The sequence below is a fragment of the Delphinapterus leucas genome, chromosome 17 (assembly GCF_059928025.1).
Source record: "Delphinapterus leucas isolate spDelLeu-1000000601 "Yukka" chromosome 17, BTC_Dleu_Yukka2, whole genome shotgun sequence".
Classification (NCBI taxonomy): Eukaryota; Metazoa; Chordata; class Mammalia; order Artiodactyla; family Monodontidae; genus Delphinapterus; species Delphinapterus leucas.
The window spans coordinates 63,922,919-63,949,172 of NC_143145.1; the positions used below are offsets into that span (position 1 = coordinate 63,922,919).

Genomic DNA, 26,254 nt, shown 5'->3' on the forward strand with positions numbered 1-26,254 from the left:
TAGTAATTAGTAAGTTTATTTTGCACACACAACAAAAACAATTCATGAACCAAGAGCGCGCAAACCAATACATGGAGCGAGGCTCAGTATATACTGTTACAAAGCAGTTTACACAGCGGGAAGCAGTGACTGTTTATTCTTCACAGTGATTGATTATAATATTAGAATTTTCTTAAATGATAGGGAATTGGTTAGTGATTACCTCATATCCATTTTGGGAAGCAGCTTAAATTTTTCTTTCTTTTCTATTGAAGTATAGTTGATTTACAACATTGTGTTAGTTTCAGGTGCACAGCAAAGAGATTCAGTTACACATACATATATATCTATTTATTCCAGATATCTAAATTTTTCTTATGATTTCCAGAGGCATAATGAGAAATGATCCAAGTCAAGTTAGTCTTGCAAACGAAGCTAAATTAAGCTTGGTTTGTATGACTAAACTGTTTTTTTCTGAGCAGGGAATTTTCAAGACTGGTTTCCATTCGTTTAACAACTTGTTATTTAAAAGTCATCTATGTTTTCACATGGTTTGATAGCTCATTCCTTTTTATCACTGAATATACATTCCATTGGATGAATGTACCATAGTTTATTTATCATTTTACCTACTGAAGTAATCCTTGGTTACTTTCAGGATTTGGTAATTATAAATAAAACTGCTGAAAACATTGGCGTGCAGAATTCTGTGTAGATAAAAGTTTTCAAATCAGTTGGATTGATACCTGGAAGTGTGATTGCTGAAATGTATGGTAAGACTAGGTTCAGCGTTGAAAGAAACTGGTATACTGTCTTCCAACGTGGCTGTATTATTTTGCCTTTCCACCAGCAGTTCTTTTGGATTTTAGCTACTTTAACATGGTGCGTTGGTATATCATTATGGTTTCATTTGCAATTCCCTGATGACATATGATGTTGACCATCTTTTTATATGCTTTCTTGTTATATGCATATCTTCTTTGGTGAGGTGTCTATTCAGATATTTTAAACATCTTTTAATTGGGTTGTTTTCTTATTGAGTTCTAAATTTTTTTCCCTGTATTTTGGACACAAGTACATTATCAGATATACTTTTTACAAATATTCTCTCCAAGGCTGTAGTTTGTCTTTTCATTCTCTTACCAAAGCATGTCACAATGCAGAAGTTTCTAAATTTTATAAAGCCCAACTTAATCAAAATTTTTCTTTCACGGACTGTAATTTTGGTGTTATATCTAAAAACTTATTAAATTCAAGGCCACATATACTTTCTTCTGTTTTCTTCTAGAAAATTCATAGTTTGCATTTTATATTTAGATCAGCAGTCCATATTGAGCTAATTTTTTGTGTGACATAAGATCTAGGTTAATTTTCAGCATATAGTTGTCCAATTGCTCCAGCACCATTTATTGAAAATACTTTCCTTCTCCAATGAGTTATCGTTGCATCCTTATCAAAAACTAATTTACTACAGTTGTGTGATCTATTTCTGGCCTCTCTATTCTGTTCCATTGATGTATATGGCCATTCTTTCACCAATTACTATGGCTTTATAGTAGTCTTAAAATTGGTAATCAGACTTCAAGGGTGAGGGAGTTCTGGTTAAAGTGACTTAGCAGGGTTCTTGCTAGAACTGGATTTTATAGAGAAGTGTACAAATAGGCTTAGGAGAAGGTTCAGGAGCCTGACTTAAGTTTGCTCAAGCAAAGAATCTTCATCAAAGGCAATGTCTTGCCTCATAGATTGAGCTAGGAAGTGTTCCTTCTGTTTTTGTTTTCAGGAAGAGATTGTGAAGTATGGTATTATTTGATATAACTTCTTTCTTTTTTTCTGCATACAGTATACTTTATTGATGGTACATGACAAGACAAGGTAGGGCTCCCTAAGCCCCTCCCCTTCTTCAGGGGGTCTGGGATGGAAACTGTGCGGAGGTTGGGAAATTCTCAATGTGTTGGTGGATGGAGCTGGGGCAAGGACTGCCCAGCAGCTGAGAACCTCTCTTCTTCTCATGCTCTTGCTGGGACTGGTGGCCCAGGGACTCTTACTCCTTGGAGGCCATGTGGACCCTGAGGTCCACCACCCTGTTGCTGTAGCCAAATTCATTTTCCTACCAGGAAATGAGCTTGACAAATGATCGTTGAGGACAATGCCAGCCCCAGCATCGAAGGTAGAAGAGTGAGTGTCACTGTTGAAGTCACAGGAGAAAATCTGGTCCTCAGTGTAGCCCAGGATGTAGCCCATCCCTCTACGATGCTGAAGTGGTCATGGATGATATTGGCTGGGGGGCCAATCAGTTGGCGGTGCAGGAGGCATTGCTGACAATCTTGAGGTGGTTGTCATACTTCTCATGGTTCATGCCCATCACAAACTTGGGGGCATCAGCAGTAGGGGCAGAAATGATGACCCTCTAGGCTCCACCCTTCAAGTGGGCCCCAGCCTCCTCCATGGTAGTGAAGACACCAGTGGACTCCACCACATACTCAGCACCAACATCACCCCATTTGATGTTGGCGGGATCTCGCTCCTGGAAGATGGCCTTTCCATTGATGAAAGCTTCCCGTTCTCGGCCTTGACTGCCATGGAACTTGCCATGGAATCATACTGGAACATGAAGACCATGTAATGAAGGCCAACGAAGGGGTCGTTGATGGAGACAATGTTCACTTTGCCAGAGTTAAAAGCAGCCCTGGTGACCAGGCTCCTGATACGGCCAAATCCGTTCACTCCCACCTTCACCATCTTGTCTCAGGGACACAGCTGGCACTGCAAGAAAGATACGTCTGTCAAACGGAGAGGAGCAGAGAGCTAATTTCTTTTTTAAATATTTAGTAGAATTCACCAGTGAAATCCTCTGAACCTGGTGTTTTGCATTTTGGAAGGTTTTAAATTATCAATTAAATTTTCTTAATAAATATAGGGCTATTAAAGTTATTTATATCTTCTTTTGTAAGTTTTTATAGATTTGGCTTTCAAGAAATTGGTCCATATATTTAAGTTTTCAAATGTATGAACATAACAGATTGTTCATATTATTCCATTATTCCTTGAATTTCCATGGACTCAGTAATGATAACCCCGCTTTCATTTCTGATATTAGCAATTTATGTCTTCTCTCTTTTTTTTTTTCTTGATTAGGCTGGCTGGATTCATAAGCTTTATTGATATTTTCAAATAACCAGCTTTTGGGTTCATTAATTTTCTCCATTATTTTCTCCTATACTTTTTATATTATTTCCTTTGCCTATTTTAGGCTAAATTTGCCCTTTTTTGTGTAGTTTCCTAAGGTGGGAGCTTAAATTATTGATGTTTGATTTTCTTTTTTTTTAAATGCATGCATTTAATACTATAAATTTCCCTAATTGGTGGGATGCAGCATTGCTTTTGCTGCATCCCACCAATTTTAATAGTTGTATTTCTATTTTCATTTACTTCAATTTTGAAAAATTTCTTTTGAGACTTATTCTTTGATGAATGTGTTATTTAAAGTGTGTTGCTTAATTTCCAAATATTTAGGAATTTTCCGGTTATCTTTATGTTATTGATTTCTAATTTAATTCTATAGTGGTCTAAAATATATATCTTCTGTAATTTCTATTTTTTACAGTTGTTAAGGTCTATATTACCATAATATACATTCAGAATGCAATTTATCTTGGGGAATGCACCACACGAGCTTGAAAAGAATGTGTATTCTGCTGTTGTTGAATGGAATATTCTATTAATGCCAATTAGGTAAAGTTAAAAATAGTGATGTTTAGGTTGTTAATATCCTGATTCTCTGCCTCCTTTATCTGTCATTTACTTACAGAGAGATATTGAAATTTCCAGTTGCAATAGTGCATTTGTCTAGTTCTCCTTTTAGTTTCACCCAGTTCTCCCTCATGTAGTTTCACACACTCTTGTTAGTGTTGTTATGTCTTCAGGAGAATTGACCACATTATCATTATTTAATGCCCTTCTTTATCCCTTCTTTGTTGTGAAGTCTATTTTGTCTGAAATGAATATAGCTACTTTAGCATTTCTCAAACATTAGGGTTAACATGGCATATATATTCCACCTATATATTTTTAACACAAGTCTTTATGGTTAAATAGTGCTTCTTTTAGGTGACACATAGCTGGGTGTTGTTTTTTATCCACACTAACAGTCTCTGTCATTTAAGTCTTAAAGTAATTATGTGTATTTGAATTTATATTTACTACGTTTGCAACTCTTTTCTATCCATTGCTTCTTTTTCTTGTTTGTTTTTTTTAACCCCTCTTTTCCTACCTTCTATGGTTTTAATTAAGAATTTTATATGACTTCATTATATTTTCTTAGTATCAGTTAAACTTTTTGTTTTTAACTTAGTGGTTGCTCTAGAGCTTACAGTATCCATTTTAAATTAATCTAAGTCAAACTTCAAATGACCTATTCCACTTTATTATCTAGTGCAGGTATCATAATTAATTATTTCCAATTCCTTCCTCCTGTCTCTTCTAACATTGTTGTAATTTATTTCATTTATTCATATGTAATAGTCACCCAATATATTTTTACTATTACTGTAAAAACTATTTACTATTGCATTGTAAAAACAAGCAGGTTTTTTTTTGATCATTTAATAAAAGATTTTATTTTACCTTCATTTTTTTTCCTTCTCCAATTGTCTTTCTTTCTTTATGTAGATCATAGTTTTTGATCTATATTATTTTTCTTCTTCCTAAAGAATTTCTTTTAGGACTTCCCTGGTGGTACAGTGGTTAAGACTCTGCCTGCCGATGCAGGGGACATTAGTTCGAGCCTGGTCTGGGAAGATTCCACATGTCACAGAGAAACTAAGCCTGTGAGCCACAACTACTGAGCCCATGTGCCACAACTACTGAAGCCTACACTCTACAATAAGGGAACCCACCATGATGAGAAGCCCACACACTGGAATGCAGAGTAACCCCTGCTCGCCGCAACTAGAGAAAGCCCAAATGCAGCAACAAAGACCCAATGCAGCCAAAAATAAATTAATTAATTAAATAAATTTTTTTTAAAAAATTAATTTTAATATTTCCTGCAGAGAGGTCTGCTGAAAATTCCCTCAGTTTTTGTTTCACTGAGAAATTTTTTTTCTCCTTCCGGGTTGAGTGAATTTGTTGGATATAGAATACTCAATTTTTTTCCTTCTTTCAATAACTAAATATCACTTCTTGCTTGCATAGTTTCAGATGAGAAGTCCGTTGTAATTCTTAGCTTTGTTTCTCTATATGGAGATGCTCTTTTCCTCTGGTTTCTTTCAAGATTTTTCTTTGTCATAATTTTCTAAAGAAGTGTGAATAGAATATACCTAGATAATTTTGTTTGTTTGTTTGTATTTACCTCCTGGTGTTCTCTAAGCTTCCTGTTTTGGTGTCTGCCACCAATTTCAGAAAATTCACCATCATTACCTTAATATTACCATTATTATTATAACAGTTCTTCAGTTCCATTCTCTCTTTCTTCTCTTTCTGGTATTCTCTTTATACTTGTGTTATACCTTTTGAAGTTGTCTCAGTGTTATTGGATGTTCTGTTCTGGGTTTTTTCCCCATTCTTTTTTCTCTTTGCATTTCAAAATGAGGACTTTCTGTTGATCTACACTTGAGCTCTCGTATTTTTTCATCAGCCATGTTGAATCTACTGATGCGTCCATCTTAGGCATTCTTCATTTCTGTTATAATGCTTTTGCTTTCTAGCATTTCCTTTTGATTCTTAGAGTTCTCATCTCTCTGTTTACATTATACGTCCATTCTTGCATGTTCTCTACTTTTTCCATTAGAGACCTTACCATATTAATCATGGTTATTTAAAATTCTATCTGATAATTCCATTATCTGTGCCATATCTGAGTCTGGTTTTGATTATCACTCTGTCTCTTCAAATTGTATGTTTCTTATTTTGTGCCATGCCTTTAAGTCTTTTTGTTGTTGTTGTTGAAAGTTGGACATATTGTAATTGGGTAATAGGAACTGAGGTAAATAAACTTTAATGTGAGAATTTATGTTAATTGTGCTAGAAGTTCAGCTGTGCTTAATGTTTGCTGTAGTTATGTGTCAGAGACCTCAAATTCCCTTAATGTCTTTGATTTTTGTCTCCCCTCTTTATTTGAGATTCCCTAAATTCACCTCAGGGAGAATGGCTTGCAGCTCTTTCAGCTGTAATCCACCCTGTTATACCAGAGTGCTGTTGGAATGGTGGTAAGACGTGGAGGAGAGGGAGCATTCTATAATCTTCCAATTAAGTCTCAGCCTTTTAAGGTCCTATGTCTCAGGGCTGTGACTTTCAGTCATAGTTTTCCCACTAGTTTAAGTTTTCTCTCCCTTACTAGGTTCACAGGTGAAAAAAAAAAATGAAAGCAAAGCAGTTTGAATAACTTTGCCTAAAATCAAGAAGAGCCAGAATTTGAATAGAATCTGTTATATTCCAGTTCTGCTCTCATAACTTCAATGCTCTACTGGTTTCCTGAAGCTCAAACCAGCAGAGTATCCCCAGCTCATATTAAAAGCATGTGTTTTGGTAAAGGTGTATGTATACTCAAGGAACATCTGAAAGGAATGCTCTGATGCTTTTCCCTTTTCAGCCCTTATCTTCCCCACTGATGTTAAGTGAAGTATATTGTCCTTTAAAGATCGTTTTACAGGTTATGCACTCTGATATCCAGTATTCAGATGTAAACACTAAACACTTGCCAGCTGTGTGAATTTAAGCAATTTACCCCACATTTGTAACCTTAGTTTACTCAACTGTAAGATGAATAAAATAATGGCATGAAATTTAAAGTTTTCTGAGAGAAATAAATGAAATAATGTAGGTGTTGGGCTTAGCACAATGGTGGCATAGAATAGGTGCTCAATAAGTATTAACTATCACCATATTGAGCAATCTTTAAACACCATAGATTTACACATTGTCTCTTAAGAGAGCTGGATATGTAGAATAAAGGAGAAATAAAAGTTTCTTCAAGGAGGCATTTGGGAATCTGTGAGGAGATATTTCGATTGTTACAATGACTAGGGATTTCTCCTCGTGTTTAGCACTTTGAGGCCACCTTTTTTCCCCTACACTGTTTTTGTCAGAGTTTAAGGGCAACACCAAACTGCTTCATGAAAACTGCCTCCTGGAAGCCCATGTCACCATTACTTGATCACGCATGTCCAAACCTGTCTCAGTACCAGTATATGTTCAGACTGCCAGGCCCTTTGGTTACATGTATGTTTCAATCAGTTTTAACTGTAATTATCTAGGACATTACAAGACAAAATATTTGTATGTATAAGGAACAGCACATGCTAACTAACCTGGTTTGCAAGGTACGCCATGCAGATTGTATTGCTTCCCTGATTTTCCCACTCTACACATGGCATGTTGACTGTGTATATCAGTTGGTTCCACAAAATTCAAAGACCTCTTTTTAATAATATCTGTCAGTCTTTTAATATAAGACTTTAAAAATAAAATTTTAGATGATAGGTAGATATATAGATAGATAGGTAGATAGATAGATAGACAGATAAAGGCACTGAAACCAAAAACCATGGAATGAGAAACTTGGACAAATTTCTCCCCACCCCATCTATTTATGTTCTAATCTTCAGTGGGTGGGTTTACAAACAAGTCTGGTCAGCCCCTATTGATGTACCTTATTTCTTTTCTCTTCTCCCACTCAAACTCATCATTTTACTTGTCTCATCAACGGGAAGACACTATTTCAGCTGGAATTCCCCACCTCAGTCAAGAGTACCATTAATCTGAGCACTTCTCTCCTTTCTCTTGGACATTGCTGGACCCACAGGATATCTCTGCCTGTAGTAGTCACCCCTACTGTGTACCCAGCCTTCAAGGTGTCAAAGTTTTACAGTATTCTGTGGGGGAAAGATAAGGAGAATGCTTTCCTGCACATCTTTTCAAAGAGGAGCAAAGTGTTGTGTTTATTTCACAATGTCTTGTGTTTACTAAACAGGACTTTTAACTTTTACTTATAATCTTCTTTCTAGGACTCAAACAATCACCCAGGCATAAGCAACAGGCATAACTGTTCTCAGCTTTGTTAGTTCTACCCATCTGAGATTTGGTTGCTGGATCAGGCTTGTGTTGGTATAGTTACCCTCCCAAGGATATATTTTTCCTCATGCATAAATTTCTAATGAAAATACCCCACCATATCTAGTCATGAGCATAAGCATGAATGAGACACAAGTTGAGAACCCCCAGAAATACATGAGAAGAGATTCTGGGGAAGCTAGGAGTTGTTCTGAATTAAAGTAATGTGTCAATTGCCAATAAAACATGTACATTTTGGGAGACCAAAGTAAGATGATAGTAGGAAGATGTAGATACATTTCTAGATATAACTACATAACCGCACTGAGTATTAATCCTGACTCAATCATCTCATTAGGGTACTAGTGAACTCTTCTGTCTCAGGTGCCTATCAATGTCTATTATAGTTTTGGTTCCAGTCCTTTAACTTTTTTAATCTTATGGTTCTTCAACTTTCTCTCTTCCTCTCTTTACTTGTTATTCCCCTCCTCCTTATCCCTTTCCCTCTTTCTTTCACATTTGTTAAATATTTAGAAGTGTGTTTCAGGCTCAGTGTTAAATTTTGTCCTCTCACTACAGTACTAATGGAATGGTGGTCTGCCAGTCCATGAACAGCCAGTTTCTGGTGGACAGTGAGAAAAGCACAGAAATTGAGAGTAAAGAGTTAGAAATGAAGACAGGAATAAAGACACAGACCTACTAGAGAATGGACTCGAGGATATGGGGAGGGGGAAGGGTAAGCTGTGACAAAGCGAGAGAGAGGCATGGACATATATACACTACCAAACGTAAGGTAGATAGCTAGTGGGAAGCAGCCGCATAGCACAGGGAGATCAGCTCGGTGCTTTGTGACCACCTAGAGGGGTGGGATAGGGAGGGTGGGAGGGAGGGAGATGCAAGAGGGAGGAGATATGGGAACATATGTATGTGTATAACTGATTCACTTTGTTATAAAGCAGAAACCAACACACCATTGTAAAGCAATTATACTCCAATAAAGATGTAAAAAAAAAAAAAGCAATGTTTACAGCCACTGAACATTACTGCAACATTGAATTTTAGGTCTAATGAATCTAGTAATAAAAAATGGGGCTCAGGATTTTCTATGTATTTTTTTCTTAATTCCATTTTCCTGGTAATATAGTTCCCGCCCTTTTAATTCAGCATAGGATCAATCTGTGACAGATTTGGAATTAAAAATTCCAGATTAAAAAAATCTGGTTCTTCACCGCAGATTGTTTGAGTAGACCTGCTCCGACGTGTTGCAATATTCCTTTAGCAGAAATGAATGTGTTACAAGTGTATTGGCTGGTTTCCAGAATCCATGAGATGGGTGAAGTTTTAAGCTAAGTCTAAGGAACTAAAGGAAAACTGAGTGGCCAGAAACACCAGCAAATTCAGGCCTCAGAACAAGCTGGTGAGAATGACACTAACATTGTCACTTCCACCACTGTCACAATGTAACCTGACACTGGACAGCGGGGGGTTGCTGCCACTGCTGCCACTGAACAAAGATGCTGCTGCCACCTCCACTGCCCCTGGAATGGTGTAGTCTCTGACCCTGACTCTTTGCATCACTCACTGTAGATTCAAACTACTGGGATAGAATATCTGCTTGCCAAGCCAAGATCCTTCATCAGGTGGCTTCTTAAAATACCTATATTGTCTATGAATGCCATCTGCAACTGATGGCTGTCCCATTTGTGGTGGTTCACCTTTTCCCAGGAGCCAGACTTTGGTTATAGGCGATGGGCTAGCAGACGGTCCCTCGGTAGTCACTGAAGATACTGAAGAGATTCAAACCAGGAATTGAGAAGCAATGTCATGGTAACATTCCTAAAACATATGCCACCTATTGCTTTGTAAATAAAACCACTTGTGCCTAATTGCCTGTAACTCAGGAGTATCTGTTCCCCTAATGGCAATGTTTAATTAAGGGCATAAAGCCTTAAAATTCTCAGAAATACAGACTCAGGATCAATATTGCTCCTTATTTAATCTTCATCCCCAGGAAGAAAGAGGAGGTACCTAATCTTTAAACCAGTGTTCTCTAGAAGTCATAAGAAGAAAAATATCAAAACTACATGGAAACTGATTACTTATACATAAGATTCTGGACATTATCCACATGTAAAGCTGGCATAGTCTCTCCTTAATACTTTGTTTTTCTTTGCAAAATAAATATTAATACAGAAATTTCATGCTTTTTCAGGAGAGAGACAGAGTTATGTTTCTAATAAGAAGCTGCTATTAAGGAACAAGGCAAAAGAAGCCTCTAAAAATGGGAATAAAATCACACAAAATAATGTATCATAGGAGACCTAAAATACTCAAAACATTTTTTGTGTGATATAAAATAGTGTATTTTGATTGTGGGACATGGGGAGGAAAATAGAAGAGGCTTGGGGAGAGCTTCCTGTTTTCTTTACTGCAGAATTGAGTAGAAAATAGTTCCAAAGACTTAGCACGTGACAAGCTCTTAGTTATTATGAAAATTAAAGTGAGTTTCTGAAGCATGGTGTGTCTGTAAGCCTGACATTTGTAGAAATGACAGTTTGAGAAAAAGCTTTTAGCATATTCTCAGCGGTAGCTAGATGTGAAATGCAAGACCTCTCCCTGTTCTGTAGAAAGAATTTTTATAGAGCCCTCATGTGTGATTATATCATTTTGTGGGTGAAGGAGAATTTTGGATGTCCTTAGTGTATTTTGCATCAACATTCCCTATGCCCTTACTCTACAAAGTAACCAAGTTTAAAATTCACAGAATGCACAAAAATTATGATACTATATAAAATTCCAACACCATAGAGGAAGTCCTGAAACAATACAATTCTGGTGATGCAGAGAGGAGAAAACAACATTTTGACAAAAGCAAATCTAACGTACAATATCTTAAGTATGACGTGGACAAGCTATGATGAGCTGTGAAAAATACGTCCCTGGCCAGCGTTACATAAGTTCCTAGTTCCTGGTTCATGCAATAAAATGTCCTCAAGATCTGGCCTGTCATAGAAGAACACAGCACACCGTTGAAACCCTCTGCCTTGGACTTGAGGCACCAAATTCTACTGAGGCACCAAATTCTACTTCTGTGTTTTCAGGTAAGAGAAAGCCACCCTTTTGACAGAGTCCAAGAGCCGCTACCCAAAAGCCCAACGTGACTCACACATCAAACTTTCCAAGTTTAAATTGCAAGATTGGTGGCATTACATAGAATATAGGTTCTGCTTCCCAACCTGCATTGCTGAAAGTTTGAAGAGACAACTAACTTTTGCTCTGAAATGACAAAATTCCTGATTTTAGTATAAGACAATTACATAGGTTCTTTGAGAGTCATTATTCAGAGACCTGGCTAAGTGCCCCCTCATTCTGGAGATATGAATGAAATAAGGAACAATGCTGATAGCAGGTAGGAAGTGCATGTTCTTCCCATTTCACTGACTGCTATGAATAAGAGAGAAAAGAGATTAGAGTACTATCAAAATTAATGGAATGCTATTTTCATGTCAGCAGATAGAATTTCATGGAGGTTTTGTAAACAGTTCCGAACCGTTCTGAGTGCCGATGTTACTACAGATTGTCGAGTCTGTATGGCTTGTCATTTGAGGACAAGGCCCACTTTCCATTCATTTCTGCATGCCCACTACCTTTCACGGTGCCTCACTTGTAAAATTATCTCACTTGTTAATGCATAAACAAATCTGAGTAGGTAAAAGCAGGCACTGAGATTTGGATTGTTATGAGAACTACATTTTTTTCTCTCTTGATTTTCCCCCCTTCAAAAACAATAATAACCAAATTTACTAACTGATTTCATATGACAGACACTACTCTAAGTGCTTTGCCTTCTAATTCATTGAATCCTCACAACAACCTTTAGAGGTTATACTATTACCTTTACACGAATGAGTAAACTGAGGCCCGGGGAGGTTAAGTGACTTGTTGGAAATACTACAGCCATTGAGTGACTGAGCTGTGATTTAAACGAATGCAGCTCTGGGTCTGGAGCTGTGATCATAATCATTCCACTATGCTATTGAAGGCACAAATGTGTTTAAAGAAGAATAACAAAACCGGCACCTCTCAAAAGCTTTTTGGCAGTTTCAGTATCTAAGGAGCTTATTTTTATCTCTTGATTAATATAGCTTTTCACTGGGATCCACTTTATTGATAAGCAACTAGGATTTCCATGCTTTTTAAAATAAATTTAAAGTAAATCTCTTTTTTATAGCACTCAACTCTGAAAACTTCAAATACCTCTAAATATGTGAGATAGGTTCTTCCTTTTAAAGATAATATTTTTTATGCAATGTTTCTACTAGTTTGCTTGGAAATCCTAGTATTTGAGGAGTATAAAACTGTAAAATATTTGAAGGCATAATTAGATATATCTTTTATGTATTTATTGTATACGGCTAAAATGCAATTAAACATTTTTTACTGCAGTGGAAAGAACAATGCCTATTTTTATCATAAAGCCCAGCCTTTACTTGACACACAGATCCTTACTTGATACATAGAATGCTATGAATTACAAAGCACCTTCCCTTGGTGTAGCAGCGGTGTCTGAAATCCTACTCACTCATTGCTCTAATTTTGAATTTTGATGGGCATTAATTAAATTCACTTGAAAATCCCTGCAGCTATTACATCTCACTTCTTTGTTTTTCTAAATTGAGGTATAGTTGATTTACAAGGTTGTGTTAGTTTCAGGTGTACAGCAAAGTGATTCAGATATATATATGTATATATATAATATATGTATGTATATATACATATATATATTATTTTTCAGATTATTTTCCAATATGGGTTATTATAAGATATTGAATATAGTTCCCTGTGCTCTATATAGTAGGTCCTTGCTGTTTAGTTTATATATAGTTGTGTGTATCTGTTAATCCCAAATTCATAATTTATCCCTCCCCCCACATTTCCCCTTTGGTAACCATAAGTTTGTTTTCTGTCTGTGAGTCTATTTCTGTTTTGTAAATAAGTTCATTTGTATTGATATCATTTTTTAGATTCCACATACAAATGATATTATATGATATTTGTCCTCTGTCTGACTTACTTCACTTAGTATGATAATCTCTAGGTCCATCCATATTGCTGCAAAGGACATTATTTCATTCTTTTCATGGCTGAGTAATATTCCATCTTCTTCTTTCTACATCTTCCACATCTTCTTTATCCTGATTAGAGTGTTGGTGGCAGTGTTGTGGTATCTTTTATTGTTGTTTGTTTTGCTTTGTGTAGGTCCTGATATCTGTGCTGCCTCCTTTCCAAATGCTGCTTCTAAAATAATTGCTGTTTCCCAGCCCAGGTGGATAGAGCACTATTGTTTTAAAGTTTAAAAAGCTATTCTACTCTGGTTACTTATTCAAAGAATAAAAAACAGTATTTTTAAAGCTACATTGAACCCTATGTTCATTGCAGCTTTATTTACAATAGCCAAGATATGGAAGCAACCTAAGTGTCCATCAACAGATATTCAACTGTTGAATAAAGAAGATGTGAGATATATATAAATGTCCATATATATATATAGACATTTACACACAATGGAATACTACTCAGCCATAAAAATGGTGAAATCTTGGCATTTGCAACAACGTAGATGGAGGGTATTATGCTAAGTGAAATAAGTCAGAAGGAGAAAAAAAATACTGTATAATTTTAATCATACATGAAATATAAAAAAATAAAAAATAAATGAACAAACCAAACCAAACAAAGCAAACATGTAGATACAAAGAACAGATTAGTGGTTACCAAGGAGAAGTGGGGTAGAGGGAGGGTGAAATGGGTAAAGAGGCTCAACTGTACAGTGATGGATAGAAGCTGCACTTTTGGTGGTGAGCACGCAGTAGTGTATACAGAAGTCAAAATATAATGTGTACACATGAAACTTATATAATGTTATAATCTAATGTTACCTCAATTTTTTAAAAAAGTTTTGACTGTGGTGTTAGCAGACATGCTTTCAACTACAACATATTTTATGTGTAACAATCAAATCACTTAAATTTACTTGCTTCATGTCCCTTATTTGCCCTATGGGAATTATGATAGTCCATTCCTTGCAGAGCTGTTTTGTTCATTCATTACTTCATTCCGTCAGTCAACAAAGAATTCTTGAGCATCTGCAGATGCCAGGCACTGTTCCAAATGCTGGGGTACCTATAATGAATAAACCAAGTCTCTTCCTTCTGGAAATTAACAGTGGAGTATTGCTGGGATTAAAAAAAGAAAAACTTAAGTAAAGCCCTTAGTGTTTGGTTCATAGTAAACCCTAAAAATACATCAGCTATTTTAATAACTAACTCAGAGCATTTCCTTCGCCATAAGGGTTTAAAAGGATGATGAACAAACTTATTTTCAGTCTGCAGGCTCTCTAGGGAAACACAGAGATCACCAACTAAAGAGAAATGGGGATTTGGAAGGTGTATTGAAACACAGCTGTAAGCGATTAATTTTGCTTAAAGTTATATGAAAAGCTTGGTAAAGGAGGGTATTGGATATTTTATATTTGATCAGAATATGAGGAAGAGGAATTTAACAACTGGATAAGAAAAGAATGGGCAACTGGGACCTGGGTGGAAGAAACAGCATGAGGAAAAACCAACAGATGTGAAGGTATGTAGCATATCATGGGAAAAGGAGCGAAACGATCTGACAAGAAGCTAGAGAATGACAAGAAATGAAGTTGGTAAGGCAAATAGTAGTCATATTGTAAACAGCCTCAAATGTCACGCATGCTAAGAAGCTGGAAACCATCCTAAATATAATGTGGGAAAATACGAAGTTTTTAAACCAGGCTATGACAGGACTGGTAGTGCATTTTAGAAATATCACATCAGTACATATTGGAGTATGAAAACTGAGAGATAAGAAAGCCTATTATCATCTGTGGTAATAACTTAGGTAAGATACAAAAGTATCATAGTGAGGTGAGAAGATGGACAAATAGATTACAAAATCACCTTGAAGGAGAATCAGGACAATTTGGTTAAAAAAAGTAGGTAAGGAAGAGATTGAGGGGAGTGAATCTTTCCAAATGACATTCTCAATCCTTTAGGAGGTAACGTTGAATATTGAAGGAGTCAAGAGTGAGGAGGGACAGAGAGAAAGAGACAGAGAGAAGGGAGGAAGAGAGCGAAGTAGGAGAGGGTGGGGGTCGGAGGAGGGAAGAAATGGATGCCAGGTGTTTAGAGATTAATCAGAGGTTAATCAGTATATATATAAAATTGTTGCCCCTGGTAAATGGCTAAGTTGCTGTAGTTTTTAAAATTTAGGACAAAACTCAGCAAAATCAAAGATGACACATGCAGAATGCAGAAACAAGACACAATGAAGAAATATGGTCCAATTCCCCACAAAAAAACAAATATAGTAGGTTCATGGATGAAGAGCACATATACAGGGACTAGAAGGTGAGAGTAATGGATGAGATACAATAACTACACTGAATACTTTTACAGTCTAAAATGGCATCATAGACAGGATTTTTTCCCAACAGATTTCAGTACATTAAAAATAAAACAATCTAAAACTAGAAATTAGAGAAGCTCAGTGAAACAGACAGGGAAATGATGATTTTGTTTTATATATGAGGAAATTAAGGCTCAGAGAGGCATCATAGCTAATGATGAAATCTGATACTCAAACTCCAATCTCTTCCTTTAGAATTTGAGAGATCTTTTCATTATACCACGCTTTTTGCCTTTCAGATGTAAAATAAGATACTTACTGATGTTATAAAAGAATACCGGCTTATTGGATGAGGTGGACTTGGTAGGATACTAACAGAAAACAATTCTATTTTCTCTTACCTTTCCCTTTAACACTAGTTGTTGAATAATATGCAATTAATAACATGACCAACAAAATCCAATATTAATATTCTCAACTTTTTGCCAATTAAAGACATCTTTACCTCTCATCTTGGCTCTACCTTAGGTGAAATATGCTGGCTTATTGTTTCTCTCCTACTGGCTCTAGTTTCAGGCCTCTTCAGAATGTGTAAATGGGGTTCAACAGAGACGTTAGGGGTCAGTAAAGGTCGCAAGAGACTGGTCCTAAGGATTTTAATCTGGTCTTCTGGGTTTTCTCTCATAAGATGCTTTTATGGATTTCTCAGAAATACCTGCCTTAATGGAAACTTTTGATGACAGTTTCCAACACGAGTTGGAAATGCCTTCTTCCAACTGACTGACAGCTTACAAAGTAAAGCCCTTCATCTTCAGCATTTGCACTTGGAAATCCATCCCCAAACTCTTTCTGAAGTGTTCCCCTCATTCCTGGCTGAAAGTCCTCTTGAATGGAGTCATCTCAAGATATCTTCCCCTTCCATCATTCATTCTGCCTTTGCTGAAGTTGAGACTGGCTCCCAACATGGCCTCTTAGTTATCAATAAACCAACCAACCCAGAAGTCAGGTACCTGTCATTGTGTCCCCCAAATCACAGTGGTGCATGTCATGCTCTGTGAGAGGGTCTCATGAAGCTAGGAGTACACCCTGAAGCACCTTTCTTCCCATCGTCAAATGGAGGTTGTGGTAAGCAGCTTCTAAGATGACCCCATTAAAGAACATGCCAGTTTCCCTGCTCCTCCACATTTCTCAGGGATCCTTCTCATGTCTAAACCATACAAATGCATACACATTTTGCATTAGACGCTGAAAATCCTGTATTAGTTTTCTGTCGTTTTGTGCTGATTGTCCTAGAGCAAATGATGAATCCCCCTGTTTTCTGTCTTTAGGGGCAAGGGGTGTCACAGGAAAATGAAACAATACATGCTGTTCAGTGTCTCAAGTTTTAATCTACAACAAATTAACACTTCACATACCACCTGCCACAATAGGAAAACCAGAAACAAAATAAGCGCTTCATGTTTTTTCAAATATGTAGTGCTGAAGCCAACTATAACAAAGAGGTTCTCATCCTGCACTTCCTCTTCCAGGACTTCCTGTTGACCCCTCTCCCTCTTCCTCCTTCCCTAGCCTTTCTCTGACTTCCATTCATTCTACTTTTCCTTTTTATGACATTTTTTCCTTTATTTTTTTCAACTCTTCTTCCTGAAAAATGATTGCTCTAGAGAGTTCATAGAGCTGCATTCACTGCAATGTAGGCTGTTTCCCCAGTACATGGCAGTACATTTGTTTCACAGGCAGTTACATCTCCTGAACTGGCTCAAGATCCAGTGAGAAATCTGCTATTCCTTGAACGATCTCAACCAGCAGCTTTGCATGGGAAACAATGCTATCTTCATACACAGTGGACAACTGTTCCCAATAAGAAAGATTAAAAGATAAAATATTGAAATATTAACTTGAGGACACTAAAACTTGAAAATAAAATTACTTTTGTATGGAATATGCATCTCACATTCATAAATATGATGTTATGCAGATTTTCAGAGAGAGAAAGGTAACGTGATAACGTGTTTGTATTGCTAGTACTTATCCTAAAACATAGTAATATGGATATAGAGTTTTTAATTTTTAAAAACTAAAGCCTGATCCAAGCTAACCACCATCATCATGTCTTGATTTGGACTTTCCTTCTTCTGCCAATAATAATGCTGTGTCCCATGAATCCTTATGTACTCTAGCCCCACTGGACTTGACACAGTTGAGTGAACCAGCAATGTCCTTTTGCTCTCTCTGGCTTTATAATATTGTGATCAATGTTATATGCCAGGCAGGCTTCCCATGTCAACCTTCCCTCCTAACACTCATTTCCTCCTCCAACCCTTTGAACACATACCACACTTGCACATGCCTAGCACTCACAGGTGCTTAATAGCGTTTTTGAATAAATGAGAATGAAGGAGTTAATGAATGAATGTGTATCATGGATATGTTGCTAAGTGGCTTTCTGATGGAACTGAAGTATAAGAAACAGACACTGGGATTGACTGCCCCCAATCCTCAGGCTAACTTGTTCCTTTGTAAGAATGGAAGCTGCAATGATCTCTTGCATTCCCTCCCTCTCAAAAACTATTCCCCAAGTTCTGTCTGACGATCTGGCATTAACAAACTATAACATTCTTCTATAAATTACCTTCTTCAAACAGAAATTTTTAATCACTCTTTGCATGACCTTCTGTTCTCAACCTTTTATAGTATGGCTATCTTCACTGTCAGACAAAAATTTTTCTCACCCAAATCAATAATAACCTTCCAGTTGCTAGATTCAACCACCTATTTTCAGTCCTACATAACTTCCCTGTAGCACTTGGCATGGTTCACCCTCACTGCTTCTTTCTAGAAGTTCTATCCTGATATCTGTATTCAACTCTCTCTGTTGTCTAGTAATCCTGTGGCCATTCCTGCTCTTTCTTTTGTTGGCTTATCCTTTGTCCATTCACTGTGTGTTAGGCTCCCAGACTAGGGCCTTCTAAACATGGACCAAGTACTCTCCCCTGAAAATACACTCACATTGCTTTAATTATATGCAAATTTCAATTATGTCTTTAGCTTTCATCTATTTTTCAGCCTCTAAATCCAAATATCCAATTGTCTCTAGCGAAAAATAAACTTTGATATTTTACAGCTCCAACTTAACATCCAAAATAAAATTCTTAACACACCTTCCTTCACACACAGGATATCCTGCATATGCCTCCATCAGAGAGGAAGCGTGTTTAGTGTTCAATAGCATGGACTCAGGGGCCACACTTCTTGAGGTTAAATATTGACTCCAGCACTACCAGTTCTATGACTTTGGACAAGCGGCTTAATCTTCCTGTGCTTCACCTTGTTACATGTAAAGTGGGAATAATAATAGCACCTCCTTTTTAAGATTGTTATAAAGATATAAAGAGGTGGTTCATGTAAAATATTTAGAAGAGTGTGTGTCCCCCCAAAGTCATATGTTGAAATCCTAATCCCTCAATGTGAGTGGTATTAGGAGATGGGCCTTTGGGAAGTAATTAGGTCAGGAGAATGGAGCTGTCACGAATGAGATTACTGTCCCTTAAAAACAAAAATCCAGTTTACTTTCTCTCTCTCTGCTCTCTACCATGTAAGGATACAATGAGAAGACAGCCATTGGCAAACCAGAAAGTCCGTACCCTAGTCAGATATGGGATCTGCCAGGACCTTGATCTTGGACTTCCCAGCCTCCAGAACTGTGTGAAATAAACTTCTGTTGTTTGATCTATCCAGTCTATATTATAGCAGCCTGAAGGCACTAAGTCAGGTGGCTAGCATGGATGACCCTTAGAGAGTCCTAGTTATCCTTTAAGATTAAAAGTTTGCATTATTAATCATTACTGCATTTACCACAATGTAATTAACTTTTTTTTTCTTTCTTTCTTTGCGGTACGCGGGCCTCTTCACTGTTGTGGCCTCTCCCGTTGTGGAGCACAGGCTCCGGACGCGCAGGCTCAGCGGCCATGGCTCACGGACCCAGCCGCTCTGCGGCATTTGGGATCCTCCCAGACCGGGGCACGAACCCGTGTCCCCTGAATCGGCAGGCGGACTCTCAACCACTGCGCCACCAGGGAAACCCGATGTAATTAACTTTTAATCCCATATCCGCCCTGCCCAACGCTGAGATTCTTGATGGTAGGAACTACTTCTCAGTCATCTTATGCCAGGTTCCTAAGCAACTCTTGGTGCACGGAAGAATCAGTGAAAGGTGTGTTGAATAAATGAAAACCTTACCTGCATCTGTGTTCTCAAATTAATTTAGTGACATGCCACTGTTGGGGTTCAGGGCAGGCTGCCCCCAAAATGTGCCTCAATAGCATATGGATTATTTTGAATTAAAGTTTTGAAAGAAACAGCCAGTCCGGGGAAATGGTTAAAACAACAACAACACTCTGACACCGACCTTTCTCCTTGAAAGTGGGAAATAAATCTCCCATGTGAACGTATCCTCCTTATGCCAGGGGGATAGAAAGCATCCTCAGCACCACAATCGGGGGATTCAAGGCTAAGAAAGCTGCATAAACCAGCTTTGTTAATTCTTCATTGGTCTGCTACCCCTAGCACAAGCCCCTTTGTTTTGTTAAATCTTCACAAATAATTGTTTCTTTGTCTAAAAATGATATATAAACAGCCTTCTTTGGTCACTTTGGGGGACCCGTTTCTATGAGACCTCAATGTATACACATTAAAATGTTTTTTCTCCTGTTAATCTGTCTTGGGCCCCCTATCTCCACTCCCACTGAGAACCCTCTTCACGTCACTGGGGCTATTGACATAGCTCTCCAACTAGTTTCTCTGTCAAGACCGTCATACATATCATCTCTAGATTTCCTTTCTTCAAAAGAAAAACAATTGATCCCACTACTTCTCAGGTTGAAAGCTTCTGCTGCCCACAGAATAAAATCCAAGCTCGCCAGTATGATGTACAAGACTTTTCAAACTCTGGCTCCACCCTATACCATCTCCTGCCACTTCCCTCAATACTCCTGCCACACTGAACTTCTAAATGTGCAGCAAATATGCCAAGTTCCTGTAATGTCCAAATCTTTACACAGCCTGAAAGCTTTTTTTCATATATGATCCTGTGTCCTAGTTATCCTTTAAAATTCAGTTCTAGCATTAATACTTCTTCAAGCCTTTCCTGACTCCCCTGGGGAATTTGTCATTTTCCCTTTAATGATTCCACTGAGATTTGTTCCTGTCTCTTAATGACATTTATCAGGTGGCACTGTTTTTACCTGTGTTTCTCTTCCATTAAGCACAGTAAGTTCTTTAATCACAGGGACTCTCTCCCCTTCCACAAAGCCTGACCAGTGGTAGGTACTCAAAAATGACTACTAAACTCATCACCAAATCCAATCAATCTACCTAACAAATATTTTCGGCATCTAATCTTTATTATATACTGTATTAGAGCTTTAGCTACAAAATTATAATGTTCCCCTATGTAAAGTAAATACAAACTGCTCGTCTATAAAACAAAGAGATTCCCTATCCTTTTCTTTCAATTACAGGAAATAGGTTGGTGAAGGAAAACAAGATTCCTAGGAAGGTGGATAGGAGTGTAGAGAGGAGGTGATGATGGGGACAAATTTTTTGTTCCAGTGAGGAGGTGAGATTACCAAAAATTAACATGCAGGTGCTGTGAGTCAGACAATGAATTTATTTCTAGACCGAGATACCAACAGCATTTCTATACATTAAAGTCATTTGCTGGGGTCTCTTTTCCCTTCCTCCTGGGCACTTCCTGTATCTCCCCTCTTCCTTTTCCCCCAATTCTCAGTGCTGGACACTTTCTGTAGTAAGAAGAAGAAAGACAAAAAGGAACCTGAAGGGTGGTGGTAGGGAAATGCCTAATGGATTGGAATGAAGGAATAATTGCACTTGCAGATTTTGCATCAATCATGAGTTTTTATCCCCAGGCATATGTATGGCTATGTAATAGTCGCTGGCTTCAATGCAACACAAAGGCTTAGTTTTGCTATTCCAACACACAGGACAACAGCCAGGGCTACTGGGTGCCTTCTACCTTCCTTTTCCTTAGTGACAGAGAATTTCCTCTCTCCTTTTTGTATTGTCCTTTTAGAAAAAAAGATTATAAGAAACTCAAGGTAAAATAAATTAAAAGGCTTGTCTATCCAAATGTATAGTCAATGAAATGGAAGAATGTTGCAGTGAGGGTGGCCCTAGATTAAATTCCAAGCACCCGCTAACTGTGGGAACTTGGTTGAAGCACTTGTTTTCTCTAGGTCTCAGTTTTCTTCTCTAAAAACAAGATTATGATCACATGAACACTTCTTTCTGCTTAGGGTCTAGTCAGGAACAAGACTGAACAAAGTGTAGAATTCTACTAATTAAAAAAAAATGTAGAGCATGTTGAAAAAAATCTGAACATAATAAAGCCCAAGCTTAGGCAAATGATAATTAAACATATAATGGCCACATTAAAACCTCAGGTCAAATTCTCTTCCTTCCATTCTTCAATGACAGTTCCAGCTGGTGATATTGAGGAAACTGCATTATTTCCCATTAGAAAGACGTTTAAAAATGGCAAAATTAAAATAAGTCATGCCAGGGTTCTTGTTTGTACTTGAATATGTACATAACCTTATGTGCCTTTACAATACCCTTCTGTCCTTTACATCATTTTCTTTTTCATAATTAACACAATTAACCCTCCTTCATAAAAAAGGGGGGAAATGTCTGCCCTCTTGGAAAAGCAAATCATCTGAATTGAGCCCATTGTTATTTCCATAAAAAAGTAGAGAAATTATTGCTACATTTTTATCTTTAACTATTATAGACTGACGAGACTGAATGTTTCAGACCTTTCACCTTAATTTATCTCTTTCTCACTCCTTGGAAGAACCAAGCATTAGAAAGAGCACCTAATGGGTGACAGTTCTCACATTTGCCCCTAAGACCATCTGTGACCTTGCTTATAGGTTTAGACCTCAGGATTCTGATCTTCAAAAAGTTACAGTTAAACTAAATAACTGGCTGAATCTAAAACTCAATAAATATTCTTGTTCTTATTTTTCGATTTTATTTCTCTAAATGAGAGTAATATTAGTTACCTCAATGGCACTACTAAAGCATTCATTGAGCTTCCATAATAAGAGTAACAATAACAATAAAATTTTATGACTTTTTCTCAAAGGAAACTGGAACACTTTACCAACATTATAGTCTCATTAATCTCATGCCTTTGAAAAATGGTGCAGGGTTGTATGGATAAAAGGGTATGAGCCAGGGAGTCAGACAGACCTGTTTTCCATTTACCTGCAGATTGTTTGAGTAATGAGTAAATGAGATAATGGACATCTAGTATGTGTCTGCACGGTAAGCACTCAACACGTAATTCTCTCTCCTTCCTTCTCTGTCTCTCCAGACCCACCAGCCATTTCTCCCCAATCCTCTCTCCCTCCCCCTGCTCCAGCAACCTTTCTTCCATCCCTTCTTTCCTTTTACTGTAGTGCAATCTGAGACAAGTTTGTTGGGGGGTTTGTTTTATGTTGTGTTGTTGACCCAAAAGCATTCTGATCGCCTCTGAGAGAAGTTGTAAAAGTATTATCACTATTCCACTGTCCTGCCTGGGCAATAGAGTCCAACTCCTACCTTCAGTCAAGTTTCCAGAGGGTAGGATAAGTAACTGCTCTCTCAGCATCACTCTTCTTAGGTTCAGAAGACTCTTAAGTCTGAAGCATCATAGTGTCTACATTTTGACACCTGGGTGAAACAGAAAATATCCAACTGGAGCTAAGCCAAAAATTAATGGGGAATGAGACCTATAATTCCAAGAACTCAAGTTATAATCTGCATGCAAGATTCTCTGTCTGTATGTCTCTATGTTGCCCAAAACCCTTCACCACAATCTTGTTTAAATATTGTCTGCTTGCCCTTGTGCACTATGGGAAAGCCTGCATGTCCTCTTGGGTCAGGATGGTAAGCAGTAAGGAGTGCACAACTTGAAGCCAGCATGGTGGTGGTGGTGGAACCGGTGTGGAAGAAACAGAAAAAACCACAAGAGTCTCTCCACCTTCCACAGAAATCTTGGAATGAAAGTTGTATCTTTAAGATTCAACTGAGGGTTTGCCTACCCTGACACCTTGAGTGGAGATTTTTATCTCTCCATTTCCACGCTAGCAGAAGTGGGAGTTTTGTAACTGCAAAGTGTGGCGTTTTCTCTTATAGAAGATGGTGTAACACATGGCATTTTTAAAAACATTTAGATGGAATAACTTATTCAAGAAAGAGTCAGTCGTGCAGCTATCCTCAAGTTTTGCCCAGAGCAAGATGTATTAAATAACAGTATATTTATTCAGATGATATATTTGGACAGCCTGATACTCCAGGAAGAATTTAGAATTGTGGGATACTAAACTTAATGATATCTTGGAGAAAAATAAATCATGGCTTTAGGAGCTGACGGCAAATTTCTCTGAATCTTGGCAGAACTGTGAGGTCCAGTCACTGGCTTGAGCACCATATTCATTTTCTATAAGAACTGAGCAAACTCCTTGATTCTATAAATACACACACACACAAAAAAAATAAAATTATATGAAACATAGTTCCTGAATTAGAGCAAGTGGGAGTGTAGTGAATAACCCTTTAGAAAAGCAGTGGATTTAGATGAATTTAGCAATGAGGACTGATGTCCAAAGTAGTATTTTAAGAGGCAAAGCTGTATAGCTTGGCTCAAATAATTACAAAGGAAGACAATAACAATTTTGTCATATTACAAGGTTGTAGGTTTTAAAGGCGGGGGAACAAAGGAAAGTGTGGTTGCATTTTTAAAGGATATAGCAGAGCAGAACAATGTGAAATTAGGCAAAAGAAAAGCTGGACTGCTCTCAGCTATATTTTCTCAACAGGAAGACATATTATCAGAGAGTAGAGTCTCCCCAGGGCTGCTACAGATGCTTCACTGTTCATGTCATTTCACATGAAATGCATAAACATGCTATAGGAGGTGGACAGGGTGACCTGATGGGTCTCCTGTCTCTAATTCCTGTGATTTAAAGGTTCTGTGCTATTACCAAGCAAGAAGCACTGCTTTTTAGTATCTCATTTGTAAAATGACCCTGCAGGTGTTTTCTCTTAGCTTCCACCTTTGCAGAACTCTTTTTTTTTTTTTTTTCCCACCTATGTAGTGAGACTCAAGATTATAGTATTCAGCATCACAGAAGTGGAGAGGGTATGGAGCGAGGGATAAACAGGAGTAAATGTTTGCTTACTTAAGAGGGAGGGAAACTGGAGGAGAAGTGAAAAGATCATCACACACTAGCAAATTTCTTTGCATCTAAATGGAATTTGGACTTAGACACCACATTCCTGTAAGAAAAGCTGTATTGAGTGCAAAAAAACCCCAAAACTGCACATTAATCTTCCTTTTGACAAGACTAAGGAAAAGCAAACAAAGGAACTAATTTAACACTGACTTATTGAAGTTCTTAGATTATAATTTAATTCTCAAGGAAGCCACAGGGTAGTGACAACCTTTGGATGACACTGAATGTCTCTGACCTGTTAAAAGCCTTTTAATGACAATTCTAGAATGTAATCTGTATGTGCCATTTACATGATCTATATAAAGCTTTATCTTTTAGTCCAGATGGACTTGGAAGCACAAGATGAAAAAAAACCTTCAGATGGCAACCCTTGCTGGGTTTTAATTTTAAGTACAAGGCTTAGCCTGAATTTTTTTTTTCAATTTTTATCGGGGTATAGTTGATTTACAATGTTCTGTTAGTTTCAGGTATACAGTAAAGTGAATCAGTTATATATATATCCACTCTTCTTTAGATTCTTTTCCCATATAGGCCATTACAGAGTATTGAGTAGAGTTCCCTGTGCTACCCAGTAAGTCCTTATTCGTTATCTATTTTATATATAGTAGTGGGTATATTCAATCCCAATCTTATCTCCCTTTTTGTGGTCAATTGTGAATGGGACACATTGTGAATCCTGTGTGTATTATAAGACACTGGGTCACTGGTGGCTGCAATAGACTTCAGCAGAATTCAAAGCTGATTTTTGGTTGTCAGAATAAAAGAATTTTAAACTGGGCTTAATGTTTTAGGCTACAGTAGAATAGTAAAGGAACTTCTTACCAGTTACCTAGCAAGACACACTACCACTGAAGCATGATGAGTTAGTAAGGAAATTCATTAAGTTTCCTTGTAAAAAAAACCATACAATTATTAGTATCAATATTAATCAGTAGTAAATGCTTAGAAAATCCAGCTACCTACCCATTTACAAGAGCTACAAACTATTAACATAACTAGCATTTTGCCTACAAAGTAAGCATGAATTCCCACCTTCCTTGCTAAAAGAACTCTGATGGTGTTCAAATTCTTATCTCTCAAAGAAGGGGACACCATTCCCAGCTCAGAAGTAAATTCTTGAAGACTTTATCAATTACTGATTTTTACCATCCTCTTTGCTTATGATTGGTTTTGGGATAGCCTTTGAACCAATGAATAGTACATTGGAAATGTGATGGGTGTGCCTCAGAAAAGATGAGTGCTTGCTCTTAAAACTTTAAACCAGCAACTTTTCTAGTAATTTTTTCCATGTTTGGGTGTGACGCCTCAGTGACAAGACAGGAACAAGCCAAAGGGCAAAACAGAGACCTTAAGCATGGTGGAGCTGAAAGATGGAAAGAATCTGTATCCTTGATGACTGCTGAAGTCACCAAATTGACCAATCTTAAGACAACTACTCTGGAATTTGTGCTGCATAAGAACGTTAAGTTTCCTTACTGTTTAAAACTCTCAAC

General features: G+C 37.4%; 1 pseudogene; it reads right to left on the minus strand.

Annotated features, from left to right (window-relative positions):
• The window catches only part of LOC111164936 (glyceraldehyde-3-phosphate dehydrogenase pseudogene), a 31,057-nt pseudogene continuing 4,803 nt past the window's right edge, over nucleotides 1-26,254 (minus strand).